Here is a 15,270-nt window from a genome sequence, read left to right as displayed (position 1 = left end):
TATTTATCTTTCCCACTTTTTTCTAATCTTCAATAAATAATTATTTACTGGCTCTTTCCTTTGTGTATGCAAACACAACACAATGTGCCATATTCACTCATCCTGGCAATCTTGATTTTATCCTTGACCCTACTCATACTCACTTGTACAAATTCCCTTCTCTCCATTCACACAGCCAATGCTACAATCAAAGCCATTGTAATTGATTTCCCTGTTTCAATTCTCTCTCCAATCTTATTCAAACTACTCAACTCCCAAAATGATTTTCCTAAAGTGCATGTTCAATCATATCACCCTGCTATTCTAGAAATTCTTCAATTTATACCATATACCCTTACTTGTACCGTATGATCCAGTTATACTATCCTATTTTATCACCTATGCCTCTAAGTCTTCCTGCCTTGCTCAACTTAAATCACACCTTCTGAAGGTTTTTCCCATTTCTCTTGCTGCTAACTTCTTTTCCTCTGATATTATCTATTGCCCGCTCCATATATATTTTGTATTTATCTTAGACAGGAAATAAAATTTTAGATATTTATTTACATATACTTTTAACTGAAATTCAGCATTTTCTTAAATCATGAATGTATGCAAAAATATGATTAATATTTTTAGAACCTAATGCTTTGTCACCAACAGAAATCATAGATCTTTTCATGCCATATAAAAGTTACACAGATATTTCAAAATGTATTTTAGCATCATTACTTTGAATTTATTCTAGTTATTAGACTTGAATCTAGATTGCACATTATCATGCTTCCTGTCTAAAAACTGAATATTGTAATTATTGGGTTCCTGTGTTATCCTATCTATTTTGTAATCTTATTTTTTGAATCCTTTTAAATTTATTTTATGCATTTAAAAACATTATTCTGATCAGAGTTACGAATTTTATCAAACTGATGAACAGATATATAATCAAAAGTTTTGCATGTAATTATTTATATGCCACAATAGAATGAGAGTTGTTTCTTTTCAAAACTTATTTTATGTGTTTTCTTTCTCTTTTTTCCCTTTAGTTCTGATTTTTCTTTCACAATATGACTAATATGGAAATACGTTAAACATGATTGTTCATGGGTAACCTATATCAGATAACTTACTATCATGGGGAAGGGGTAGGAAAGGAGAGAGGCAAAAAGATGTAAAACTCAAAAGCTTACAAAAAGGATGAAATTCTCTTTGCACATAAATGGAAAAAAATAACATTAAAAAAAGAATGTGAGTTTCCAGAGGAAACATGTTTCTTTGTATCCCCAATTTATATGATAGTTCCTACCATATAAAAAGCACTTAATGATTTTGATTAATTGATTATAGAAGTGTTCCGGTAAATACATAACAACTAGTTCCCCAGAAAAAGTAGATCATCTAGAAGATGTTTTATTTATAGGTGATTATGAGCAGTTTTTAGCAAGTTTAAAGAGAGTAAAGCTTGCCAAATAAGATCCATAATCATGGGTGTGCTAGAATCAGTTATATGGGCTTGATAGAACTGATCATTAAATTTTTGTTTTGAAGATTTGCATCTCAGTAATTATTAAGTTCTTTAAATTGATTAATTGATTTTCTGATTGTCTAGATTGAATAAATGTCATGGAGAAAATTTTGATAATGCAGACTAAACTTAAAAAAATATGAGTGCCATTAACTGAACTAGTGAACCCTATTATATGACCTTAAGAAATGTGTGAGGGTAGAAATCCCCACTGAACCAGAAGTTGAGCCATGAAACCATGGAGCCAGGATTCCAAGCTAGATGTTGTAATTATCCCAGCCTGATAGGGAAGTATGAGAAGTTAGGGTAGCTGGGACTTGAGGTCATGAGAGACTTTGAACTTGGAACTTGGGTCAGGTAAGTTAAGCTGTGAACCTATTTTCCTTCTCCCAGAATAAAAAAAAATAGTAAGGATAGGGGAAAGGAAAGGGGATTGTCCTTCAAATTATGGGGAATATGTTTGGAAATTTATTATTATATCTTTGAAGAAAACATTTCTTAATAAAAAAACTAATCAGATAATTAAGTTATGGTTAGATAGTAGTTTACAGAAGACCCCCCCCCCTTCTCCAGTTTCAGAATTATAATTGGTAGAGACTGGAGCCAATGGTAGAGAGCTAGATAGCTACAAACTCCCTTAGAGTACTACAGAGCCTTGGATATGTAATCTACATGACAGAGTCATACCATAACTGTGACTTTATGGTTGGTTACTGAATAATTCTTGTAAAAACCTGAATTATAATTTCATCAAGCATACCTTCAATTTGAATTTGGATTATATAAATAATTAAAATGTTGAAGACTGTCTTATGCATATATGTACATCTGAGTTTATATTTATGTGCATGCTTATGTGTTTATATACAGATATTTTCCCTATCACAAATACATAAAGATAATTTTTCCAGCCATATTTGGTGGAAATAATTAAGACCATACTTTTATTTTTTTCTGTGAACCTTTGACATCCTCTCCTCCATTGCATATCTTGAAAATCAATCTATCAGCATCACCATGGAAGAACCAAAATGGCCAGTATAGAGCTCCTCAAACTATTCTTTTATTTTCCTTTAGCTGCTTTTTCCTATTCTTATTTTCTTTAGTACAGTTTTATCCTCAGGAAATACAATAAGCACTTTGAGGGGAGAGTCTAAATGTGGTAACTGTCCATTAGGGAAGAAATAGTTTGTTCTATAAAGCTCTGTATTTATTTTTCTCCTTTTTATCTCTTTTATGTTCTCTCTCTGTGAATTTAAATAGGTCTGGTTTAAGTCTTTTCCTAAGTCCCCTCCCCTCTCCTACCCCCCAACCCCCTTGCAACAGTTTATATTATTAGGTCAATAATGTTCCTAATCTTCTACTCTTCTTCTCTTCAATATCTTCCAAATGACTTTTTAAAATCCTAAACAAATATCACTCTTGCTGGTCACATCTCTCAAATTAGCAAGTTTAAGTGCTTGCTGTATGAGTCAACTTCTAAGCTCTTTTAACCTCTTGATTGTGTTGATTGTTTTGTCTTTAGGCCATATCAGAGTATCAGAGTCTGTTCTTTTATATTCCCCCAATGTTTTAGGTATCAAAAATTTCTTTTGAAAAGTAAAGTTGAATTCTCTAATTCACCCTTTCTTCTCTAAGTGGTACAGTAGATAAAAGTGCTGGGCCAGGAGCCATTTTTAGACATAAGCTATATGACTGTATATGGGGTGTATGGAGTTGTTTAAGGAGAACTAGCAATTTTGGTTTGAGATCTTGCCAAGACCTTTAGAGGGCTGTTCATCCACATTTGGAGCCTACCTGTCACCCAATTTTCAGCTGTGATACTAGCATGTACAGAGGGCATACCCTAGAAAAATCATCTTAGCAGGTTAGTTAAACCAGGTTGAGGGTAACCAACAGACCTCAAGCCCACTGGTGACTTAGCAGGATATCTATGCAAGGATGTGACAACTTCCTATTTTAGAGTAGGTAGACAAGAAAAATTTATTTCTATAGCCATAATGTCAGCTAAAGCAGTTGCTGGGAATTTCTTAGAGCTTGGTCAGACAGCAAAGACATCCAGATCATCCACTGTATCCTGAGCCATTACCAGTCCTGTCATTAGACTTCTATAATTCAGAATGAGAGAGTGAGACTGATGACTCTGGGCAACTCTGCTTCATTTAAATACAGTTTATGAGCATTACATTGCCTAGGCTGTCATTGGTTCTTTTTGAAAATGAAGGATAAACAACAATATGCAACAAATGGGCAAGTCACTTAACCCCTTATGTCTCAGTTTCTACATCTGAAAAGTGGGGATAATATATAACATCTGCTGCAAGAATAAAATGTCATATTTGTAAAGCACTTTGTAAGCCTTTAAGTGCTTTAATATTAGTTATCAATGCTGTCTGAATGTGAGTAAATACCAAATAGGTGATGTAAGCAATTAATATTCAGAGTTCAAATGAACATTTTTGACATTAATTATGGAAAGAGTAGATAGAGTGGTATGGGTCTTGAAGATGGGTGGGGGGATAAGATTTATGATGAACAAAAAGAAACTATTTTGAAAACCTATTTTATGAGAAATTAAAATATCATAATAGTTTTAGAAAAGAATCCAAGACATATGTTTTCAAGAAAAAAAGTTCCCGAACAAAAGCAATGTTCCTAATCCTCAGAATTTTCTCTGGGGACAGTCAACTTAAATGTCTGACAAAATGTTAGGTGCCTAAAAAAAAAGACTTAGTTTGAAGATTCACAGTTCTGACTTTGCTGTTAAAACTCATCCAGGTGGTAGAGTTTTCTTAAACTAGTCTGGAAAAACTAGAGTTGACCTTTATCTGTGACCTAAAAATCTGACAGTCTTAAAAGTAGTTTGCTTGGGTAGGAGGGATTTGGGATGGGGAAAACACCATTAAATGAGGTACTGCTTTTTTCTTTCATCTCTCTGAACCAACTTTAGAAATTGTAAACAATCTACATCATTTAATATCACCCTTTTTTTAAACAGGTGCATGAATATGCACAATCAAACCTGGCAACATATTCTTCTTTAAATGGAAGTAGAGGAAAGGCAAGAGGCATCTGCAAACATTTTTATTTGTATATTTTTATAAATATCTCTTCTCTGATGGCATGCAATAATGCTTTTAATTTTTTAAAAAAATTTTAAAAGTATTTTATTATAAAAAAGTCATTTTTTCCATCTTCCCTTCATCCACTCAAAAAATGAAGACAAGGAGGAAAAAAAGAAAGGAAAGAGAGAAAGGAAAAGGAAGGAAGGAAGGAAGAACCTTTGGATCACATTAGCAGAATCAAGCAAAGAATGCTCTTTCCTTGGTCCATCAGATGGAGAGTTCTTTGAGGATAGATATTATTTTTGGTTTGTTTTTGTATTACCAGTGCCTGGTCCATAGTAGAAATTTAATAAATATTTGCTACATTATCACTTCAAATCTACTTTCAGAAATATTGCACCCAATCATAGTCCCATCAAAAGTGTATCATGTGCCTTTTTTCTGGCAGACTCTCTAACATTTGCCATTTTCTTTCTTTTTAAAAAATCTTTTCCAATATGATGAATGTGAGCTAGCATCCCAGAACTGCTTTATTATGTACTTCTCTACTTATTAATGATTTGATTTTTTTCATTCATATGATTATAAATAGCCTTATTTCTTTCTTCGAGAACTGCCTATTCATATCCTTGGATCATTTATCAATTGAGGAATGACACATTTTCTTACAAATTACAATTAGTTTCTTCTGTTTCTTAAAAATAAGATCTTTATAGAGAAACTGTCACAAATATTTCCCCAATTAATTATCTTCCTTCTAATCATAGTAACATTGGATTTTTTCTGTAAAAACTTTAAATTTATGTAATTGAAATGACCATATTACCTACTAAATCCTCTCTATCCCCTTTTTTGGTCAGTAGTATAGTGCAGTGGAATCTGCAGTGGCCTGGAATCTGGAAGACCAATTCAAATTCTTCTTCAGATACTTGCTAGTAATAGGACCCTTGGCAAGTCTTTCATCTGTAAAATGGGGATAATAATTTTACTTACTTCCCAGGATTGTTGTGAAATCAAATGAAATGTATGTAGTGCCAGTTAGATGTTGAATAATAAGTGGGGATTTTTTTTACTTTATAACTCTTCCCCATTCATATAAGTGAAAGATAATTTCTTTCTTGGTTCTCTTTTTTTTAAAATAATGTGATCTTTTATGTCTAGGTTGCAGATCTGTTTGTAACTTGTTGTAGTCTAATATTTCAAAAGATAGCAAATTTAATTGTCTGTAAAACTAATATTTCATTAAAATAATCTTTTGCCAAAATCTGTTAAAATTTTATAATTTCTACTTTATAATAATTCAAAATGTTTTTGATCAAGCTTTACATCAGAAACTCATTGAACTTAGAGTATGAAGCTCAGAGCAATTAAGAAATAATAGTAAGACTGATAAAGTAATATTCATTCCTTTGTTGTTGTTGTCTTGATTCAACTTATATTTATCAATATGCAGTAGCTTCTATACAGGTAAAGGTAATATCTCCTCCTCTCTCTTTCTCTCACTAAATAATTTTTTATGGCTTCTTAATGAATTGTGAAAGTGTGAAGTGTGAAGTGACAACAATGTCAAGTAATAAGATAGGTATCAGTGTTATTATTGCTATAAAGTCTAGTTGTATTTTACCATTCTCTACCTTGACCAGTATCTACTCAAGAATTATCCAATAAATATTTCTTGAATGAATAATTGGATGGATGGAGGGAGGGAGGGAGGAATGGATGGATGGATGAATTATTATATTGAGAAACACTGGAGATGTTTCTGTAGGAAGGCAAAATGGTTGTCAGAGCTGGTTTTATTTATTTATATCTTGTGGGCTAGGGGCAGAGTTGGGCATGAATTTTGGGAAAGCAATATTCTTTAAGACATTCTAATATGTAAGATGACAAATAGATGAATAACTGAAATATTAGACTGCATGGATTGTGTGGAACAATGAAAGAGCAGTTTCTCTGGAATCAGAAGACTGTGGTTTGAAACATTACACTGCTATAACCTGCCATTCTGACTAAGTTATTTAACTTCTCTGGATCTCAGTTTCTTCATCTGTAAAATAAGGAACTTAGTATTTGGGATAGCCTCAGAAGTGTCTTCCAACTCTATGTCTATATTCACCTGGTACTTTTGGTTGCATCTCCATTTTCATTTTTTTCTTGAATAAAACAAAAGATACATTTTATTTTATAAATTAAATGGAATTGTACATTGCAATATGAGAAGAATGACCTCTCTACATGATGGTCAAGTAAATATTAACAGAATAGGTGAAATTAAAACTTGTCTTGTAGGTTATGGATAGAACAAATGAAGCAGAAGATATCCCATGCAGAGAACAGTATGAACAAAGATACAAAAAGAGCTAAGGAAGTATGAGACTATTAGGTAATATTCATTAAGTATCTCTTTCAGAAGAAAATGGTCTAGAAAAAGGAGTCAGGCTAAGAAGAGTATTAAATTATCTATATCCTTTGATTCAGCAATGTCACTACTGGGTATGTTTCCAAAGATAATTAGGGAAAAGGAAAAGAATATTTTTATAAAATATTTATAGCAGGCATCTTTATATTGGCAAAGAACTGGAAATTTCAGAGATGCCTATCTGTTGGTAAATTGGCAATGTAAGTTGTATTATAGGATTGCTTTGGAATGTTATTATACATTAGGAAATGATTAGCTTATTGATTTTGGAAATAGCATGGATAGACTTGCAAGAAATAATGAAGAGGGAAATGAGCAGAACCAAGAAAATGTTGTATATAGTAATAGCAATATTGTTTTAAGAACAATTTTGAGCTAATAAGTCATTTTGACTTATTCAGATATTTTGGACATCATTACCTCAACTTAAGTACCACACACACACACACACACACACACACACACACACAGACAAATACACAAATCCATAATTTGTGTCTAATGGCAGTCATCTCTAGGGTGTGGGAGGTAGGAAAGTAAAAAGGGAAAAAAAGAAATTTACATGGTAACTACTGTACATTTAAAAAAGGAATAGCAAGTTGTATGTAATAGATTTGCAGTTTCATGTGCAATCATCCATTTTTTTATTCTACTATATTTTGGAAATGCTTGCTTTATTTAGTTATTTCTTCATAATATATTTAGAACATGGAAATTCAATATGCCATGGTAAAAATATAAATTATTACATTAGAAAATCAAATATTGTTATAAAGTCTATTCTCTGAAACTACTATTATATCTCTTCTATGTCTGTCTATCCAACTGTCTAGTTAGCAATTTGCCTAAGAACCCAAGTCTGCACACAACTATGTAATAATGTCTCCTTGAAGAGCATAGAGGGATGGCAAGCTGTGCTACTCATGATAAACAGGTGTGGGCTATCCAGAATCTCTCATGGTCTTCAGTAAAAAAAAAATCACTGAGGGTTTGAAGCTTGAATTATAAGCTATTAACTGCCAAATGATAAAACCATCAATATAGAAGATGCTAATTGATATTCAGAGGAACTGTCTTCTCCTTGTATTCACTAATAATTCCTATGAAAAGAGTAAAATATAAAGACATATGTATAGTGCAAATGTAACATGGAGATATATCTTCATCTAATGCATGTTTCAAAATATTTGTATCCTCCTTTTAAATTAATTTATTTCAAAGAATTGGTCTGGGTTTGAAGTCTCCATGGATACTTGTATTTGTGTATGTTAATAAAAATGATTAATGCTGACTCAATACTCTCCCACAAAACACTAATAAAGGTCCTTGATCCAGGTATTCTGATCACAGTGAAAGAAGCAAACAAACACAACTCTGAAATGTGTGCTACACAAGGGGAAGTCATTAAAAAATATTATGGAACATATATTATGAGAGGAAAAAAAATCTTCCCAGTAACTTCAAAATATAATTAGAGAGAGAGGACAAAGGTAAAAGCTAATAAATCTTGATTATAGCTTAATGCCCCATTTAAGACAATCTGATTCTCAATAAACATACTCAGATATCTTTTACAAACAAGAAACCTGTTTTGTCCTGCCAAGTACAAACGAATGACTTGGTTCTCCACCAAATGTGTTGTTTCATATAAGGATTAACATCTCCTAAATCATTAACTTGTAAATCTAAAGACAGTTCTTTGGCACAAATTAGGTAAGGTTCCAGGTGGTTTTTATCTGAATCCTCATTGACTCTACAATAAAAATTCCCTGCAATAATAAGAGCTTTATGAAATTCAGAGTTTGCTAAATGAACATTTAATGTTTTGGGAGAATCAGGCATCCAATGACTCAATACCAGGTGAAAAAAATGTTAATCAAGGAATTCTAGTTCTCACCAAAGGTATTATTAGATTGGAACAGTCTTCTCTTGACCACATTCATCTGCAAAGGAATTAGTTTGCACCTGGCCTAATGACATTTTGTAGTTTTGCTTTGTTTTGTTTGTTCGTCTGACACATGCCAAAGCAAAGCAAAGGGTGGAAAATATGTCTGTTCTCAGTCAACTTGTTTCATTAAAAATACATTAATAATCCCTTTCAAATATATTTATCTTTGTCCTGGTTTTTTATGGCTATAATGTCCAGCAACCAGAAGCAAAGATATCCATCTCAGAGCATATTATAAGAAAATAAGGCAAGCCTGAAAGAAAGATGTAATGCTGGTAGGGAAAGTTGTCAAGTGGTTTTTAAGGTTTAATTTTGCTCCCTTACAGCCCAGAATCTCATCCTGTTCCCACGCTTCTCATTTCTACCTCATCTAAGGCAGTGTCCCTAACTTGCTGTGTGGCCTAGTATAGCATATGTAGGTCTCTCATCCATAAAAAGGGAATGAAAATAATAGTTTATTCTTCACAGGAAATGGTGTGAATTCAAATGTGATTCCAAACAGAGAGCAGTATTATTAGAAAGTTTCCATAATCTATTCCATTCCCCCCCTTTCCTACCTTATGTGCTAGAAGATTTTCTCAAAATGAATTGTGAAAAAAAAAATCAGAAACAGATTACAGTCTGGGGAACTCTCTTTCCCACCAATTCATTTCCCTTTGGTTTCATCACAAAAGGTTTCAGTGTTGTTCAGGGTGTGACCTAGTGTTCCATGGAAGAGTTTAGGAAATCAATGAAGTCATAATTTTATTGCAATTCTCAAACTCACAGACAAGAGGACTTCTATCCAGAAGAGGCTGTCCAGTTAGCCTGCTAATATGAGAAGAAAGACTCATCCAAATATTGCCTTCATTGTTATAACTTGATAAGAGTTAAAAGTTTGGGGAATAGTTGAGACAACAGCAGAATTAAGCATCTCTTCTGTTTTCATTCATTTATAATCCCATCTTGAAAAATGGGGGCTTTTTCTGATTGATCTTAGAGTATAAGTTAGTAAGGTGTTTGCTGAAATTCAATAGCAATAGTGAAGTTCACTATTCCCAAGAATTTTCTTAGATCATAGAAAGAGAGAGAAACTCCATAGATTGAAGATTTAGAGGGTTTACCTAATATTTTGCAGACCTTCTATACTTTTAACTCGACAGCATAAAGTACCTGAAATGCCCTTTAGTTTTCCACCTGTTCCTTATTCTTGATGCAAGGTTGACCTATCTTTTCTTCCTATCATACAACTTCTGGATCTTGCCATGTTAATCAAATTATTTATCAGTTACACATTGCATCTTGTTCACTTGCAGATATGCATTTTTATTTCACTGGAGGTAGTCATGTATCCTGACTCATTGCCAAATAATAATACTGGTAGAATTTTAGTGTTAAAAATCAGCCTTTGTTTTTATGGGACTTTTGTGGTAAATAAAAGAGCTTTGTATTTGATTCAACACACTCATTTTGGCTTGTTTAACTCTGGGCCCTTGATCCACATAAAGAAACTAATGAACAAACTTTATAGAAAGTTCATTCAAACACATGCTGAAATTGGGCAAAAGATTTTCTTCATTTACAATTCTTTGCTCTTGATAATCATAGTTAAAATTTATTTAGCACTTTAAAGTTTACAAAACACTTTACAAATATAATTATTCTTTATACTGACTATGACCCTGGGAAATAACTTCAATCATTAACTTATTCTTACTGGTGAGGAAACTGAAGCAAATAGAAGTTAAGCAATTTAATCAGGGTTATATAACAAAGGTGACGCTTGAACTCAAGACTTTCTGACCCCTAGGTTTTTTCCCTTTTTCAGTGATTATAAATCTATTACCAGAATTTGTGTAATTCTTGACATCACGATATCATTCTCCAACCAAACCATCTACAAGAAATTCCTTTTTGTTCTGAGCTTTTTTTAATGTGTCATCGTATCTTTTATTTTTTTCTATTAACATTTTATTTGATTTCCAATTATATTCAATAGTAATATGTACCTATCATTCTTTGTAAGGTCTTTAATTTTACAATTTCCCCCACCTCCCTTCCCCGCCCCACAGAAAGCTTTCTGATATCCTCTACATTATTTCCATGCTATACATTGATGTAAATTCAATGTGTTATAAGAGTAAACATAACCCCCTCCCCACCCAAGAAGATGAGAGACCTCAAGAATAGAGAGAGAGAGAAAAAAATTGTACTTCAGTCTGTGCTCAGATTTCAATGGCTCTGTCTCTGGGTTGAGTGGCTTTCTTTATCATAAGTCCACCAGAGAAGTTGCTTCAATATTTTCCCACAGTTGCTATTACTAGCTGTATCTCCACTCTATTCCTCCCCACTCTTATTTATTCTGTTTTCTCACTCTCCTTTCATCCTGGCCTTGTCCAAAAGTTTGTTGAATCTGAATATCCTCTCCCTTGATATTCCCTCTCTTCTATCACCTATCCCCCCCCCCATTCCCCCTTATCTTGTCCCTTTCTTCTTATTTTTCTGTAGGGTAAGATAGATTTCCTCACCCTATTAAGTGTGTATATTATTTCCTCTCTGAGTCATTTCTGATGAAAATGAAGGTTCACTCATTCCCCCTTGCCTTCCCCCCTTTCCACTCCATTGAAAAAAGCTTTTTCTTGACTCTTAGGTGAAATTTCTTAGCTTCTTCTTCATCTCCTTTGCCTTCCTCCCAGTACTTTCCTTTATCACCCATTGACTCCATCTTTTTACTATGTTATACCATTATGTTCCATTCCTTCCTATGTCCTGTCTATATGTGCTCCTTCTAACAGCTCTTATAAATGAGAAAGTTCATATGACTTATCAATATCTTCTTCCCATGAAGGAATACAAACAGTTCAATATCATTAAGTTCCTCAGTTAGTCCTTCTCTTCCACTTCCTCTATGGTTCACCAGAGTCCTGTACTTGGAGATCAAACTTTCTGTTCAGCTCTGGTTGTTTCAATAGGAAAGTTTGAAAGTCCCCTGTTACATTGAAAGTCCATCTTTTCTTCTGAAGGAGGATGGTCAGTTTTGCTGGTTAGTTGATTCTCGGTTGTAAACCAAGATCTTTTGCCTTCTGGAATTTGTTCATATTCCAATCCCTATGAACACTTAATGTAGATGCTGCCAGATCCTGTGTAATCCTCAATATGGAGCCTCAGTATTTGAATTGTGTCTGGAAGCTTTTAGAATTTTCTCTTTGATTTGGGAGTTTTGGAATTTGCTATAATATTCCTGGAAGTTTTACTTTTGGGATCTCTTTCAGGAGGTGACCAGTTAATTCTCTCAATTTACCCTCTGTTTCTAGGATCTCAGGGCAATTTTTCTGTATTATTTCATGAAAAATGAAGTCTAGGCTCTTTTTCTGATTGTGGCTTTCAGATAGACCGTTACTTTTTAAAATTATTTCTTCTGGATATGTTTTCAATGTTGGTTGTTTTTCCAATGAGCTAGTTCACATTTTCTTCTAATTTTTTGCTTTATTAGGAAGAGTTTTATTTCTTCCTGACTTCTTGCAAAGTCATCAGCTTCCTTTAGTTCTATTCTACATTTGAAGGAGTTATTTTCTTCAGAGAGCTTTTTTTTATCTCCTTTTCCAGCTGGCCAGTTCTGCTTTTTAAGGCATTCTTCTCATTTGCATTTTTGGTTTGCTTTTTCAATTAGGTCTAAACTGGTTTTTGATATATTATTTTTTTCAGTATTTTTTGTATATCTTTCACCAAGTTGTTGATTTGATTTTCATGATTTTTCTGCATCACTCTCATTTCTCCTTCCAATTTTAGCTCCACCTCCCTTAATTGCTTTTCAAAGACTTTTTTGAGTTCATCCAAAGTCTGAGCCCATTTTCTATTTCTCTTGGAGGTTTTGGATATGGAAGCTTTGAATTCGTCATCATCTGAGTATGTATTTTGATCTTCCATGGGACTAAAGTAATTTGCTATGGTCAGATTCTTCTTTTTCTGTTGTTTACTCATTTCCCCAGCCCAAGACTTTGGGGTTTTTTTTGAAGGAAACCCCACTGAGACCCTTTTTCCTTCAAGGTCTTATGCTCTCTTGCCTGTGCTTTGATATGTAGATGGCCCCCATACTTCCCTCTGCCCTGGGGCTATAAGGAGGGAACCTGCTTGGTTACTTAGTATGGAAGCCCAAACTGCAACCTGGATGTCAGTGTAGGCAAAGAGCAGAACCTACCCCAAGGGAGAAAAGAGAGATTTCTGCAATCTTCCCTGACCCCCTTACCATCTGTGGGCTATGCTCTGGAGGTGCAGGCTGCTTCTTCCAGATTCTTACTGCATATTCTGCAGCTGGTCACTCCACACTCATTCTGGTGTAGCAAAATTCTCTCACTGCCCCCTCAAGCTGTTGTGGGTAATCTCTGGGCTGGGCTTCGCTGGAGCCATGGCTTTTTTCCAGCCCTGGTTCCTGGTGAAACACACCTTTCCTGCAGAACTTCTAAGTTATCTTGAACTGGGAATATGTATCACTCTTTCTATGGCTTCTGTCCCTCTAAATTTTGGCTAGAGCCATCATTTGTTTGTTTTTTGGAGTTTGTGGGAGAAGTAATTCCTGGGAAATGCTGACTTCATGCTACCATCTTGGCATTGGCCCTGGTCTGAGCTTTTGATCTGAATATCACAGAAATGAGTACCTTTGGCCTGTGGATATCTCCTTATTTTATTCCTCACTGGCTCTTCATTTTCAAGGAATTATAGGACATGTTATAATTCTGTTATTTTATCTTCCAAGGATTCTTGAATATTATTGGTTTATGGTTTAAAGGTACCAAATTGGAAAGCAGACTTTAAGGAAGGCAAAGTTTTGTTCTATCACATGTTTGCATGATTTAATGTGTATAGAGTCCAAATATCATCATTCCCATTTTAAGACTGACAAAGTTGATTTTCTTATGGTGAAATAAGAACTAATAACTAGGAGAGGTGGAATCCAACCTTCTCTAGGTTCACAAATCTAGTGCTCCTTCCCTTATGTGCTCCTGGAAGAGTAATGAATTGTTATAGTGCTAAATGGTGTGTGGGTGCATATGTATGTATGTATGTATGTGTGTATGTATGTATGCATGTATGTATGTGTACATGAAACACCTGTGTTTTTTGGTGTTAATTGTTAGACCAAAATTAGCCCAAGAAACAAAGAATCAATTCATGCTTTTTTGCATCTCAGTTTCATAGGATGCATTGAGTGTACAACCATCTGAAAGCAGAAGAGCATGCACCAACACTCCTCAACTTTGGTTTTGGCTTATAGTCTTTTTAAGTTGAAGAATTTGCCATCAGTGCAGTAGATGACCTCGAGGCCATGTTCATCCTCAGTGAAGGCAATTGATAACATGGCCAAAAAATCATGCTGAAAAATATGGGAGCAAGGGCCTATCTTTGTTTCATTCCACTGGTGATTGGGAAATCTTGAGAGGTTTGTCCACTATCCAGGACCTGGGCATGCATTCTGTCATGAAATTAATGTGCGATACTGATGACCTTCTCTGGGTAACCAAATTTGGACATAATTTTCCATAAACACTCGTGACAGATGGTAACAAAGACTTTGGTCAGATCCACAAGTGTTGTATATAGACCTCTGTTTTGTTCTTGTCATTTTTCCTGAAATTGTCATGCAGCAAACAACATAGGCAATGTTCCTCGACCCTTCTGAAGCCACATTGGCTCTCAGGTGGGTAACAATTTTCCAGATGGAGGATCAGCCTATTGAGAAGGACTCTGATGAGAACCTTACCAGCAATGACAAAAAAAGAAGCACCCTTGTGATTGTCACAGGACAATTTATTCCCTTTACCTTTATAGAGATGGATAATGGAGGCATCCTTGAATTTTTAGGGGATAATCTCTTCATGCCAATTAACCTTTAAAATTACAGTTAATTTTCAGATGAGCAATGGACTCCCCACCTTGTAGATCTCAGTTGGAATAGAATCAGCACCTGGTGTTTTGCCACTTGAAAGGAACCTAATGGCATTCAAAACCTCTTCAGCTGGAACTTCAGCTAGGGACTATTGACTTCAACTTGAGGTAAGAGATAATTTTATAAAATGTTCATCAGATTCTGCAGGGTTGTGTTTTTTTTTTTGTTTTATTTTGTCTTTCTTCCTCTGGATGGAGATAATATAGTCCATAGCCACTGCTGAGAGGAGCTGCTTCCATCAAGGTTATTAATCTCATAATTTTTGTTGTTGATGTGCATATTGTTCTCTTGGTTCTACTCCCTTCACTTAGCATCAGATCCCTTAAGTCATTCCATCCTTTTCTAAAGCCCAACTATTTATGATTTCTGATCGAACGATAGTATTCCAAAGTATTCATGTACCATAACTGG

This window comes from Macrotis lagotis, chromosome X, assembly GCF_037893015.1.
Source record: "Macrotis lagotis isolate mMagLag1 chromosome X, bilby.v1.9.chrom.fasta, whole genome shotgun sequence".
Taxonomy (NCBI): domain Eukaryota; kingdom Metazoa; phylum Chordata; class Mammalia; order Peramelemorphia; family Peramelidae; genus Macrotis; species Macrotis lagotis.
The sequence above is the reverse complement of the archived record's forward strand: the minus strand, read 5'-3'. Positions refer to the sequence as shown.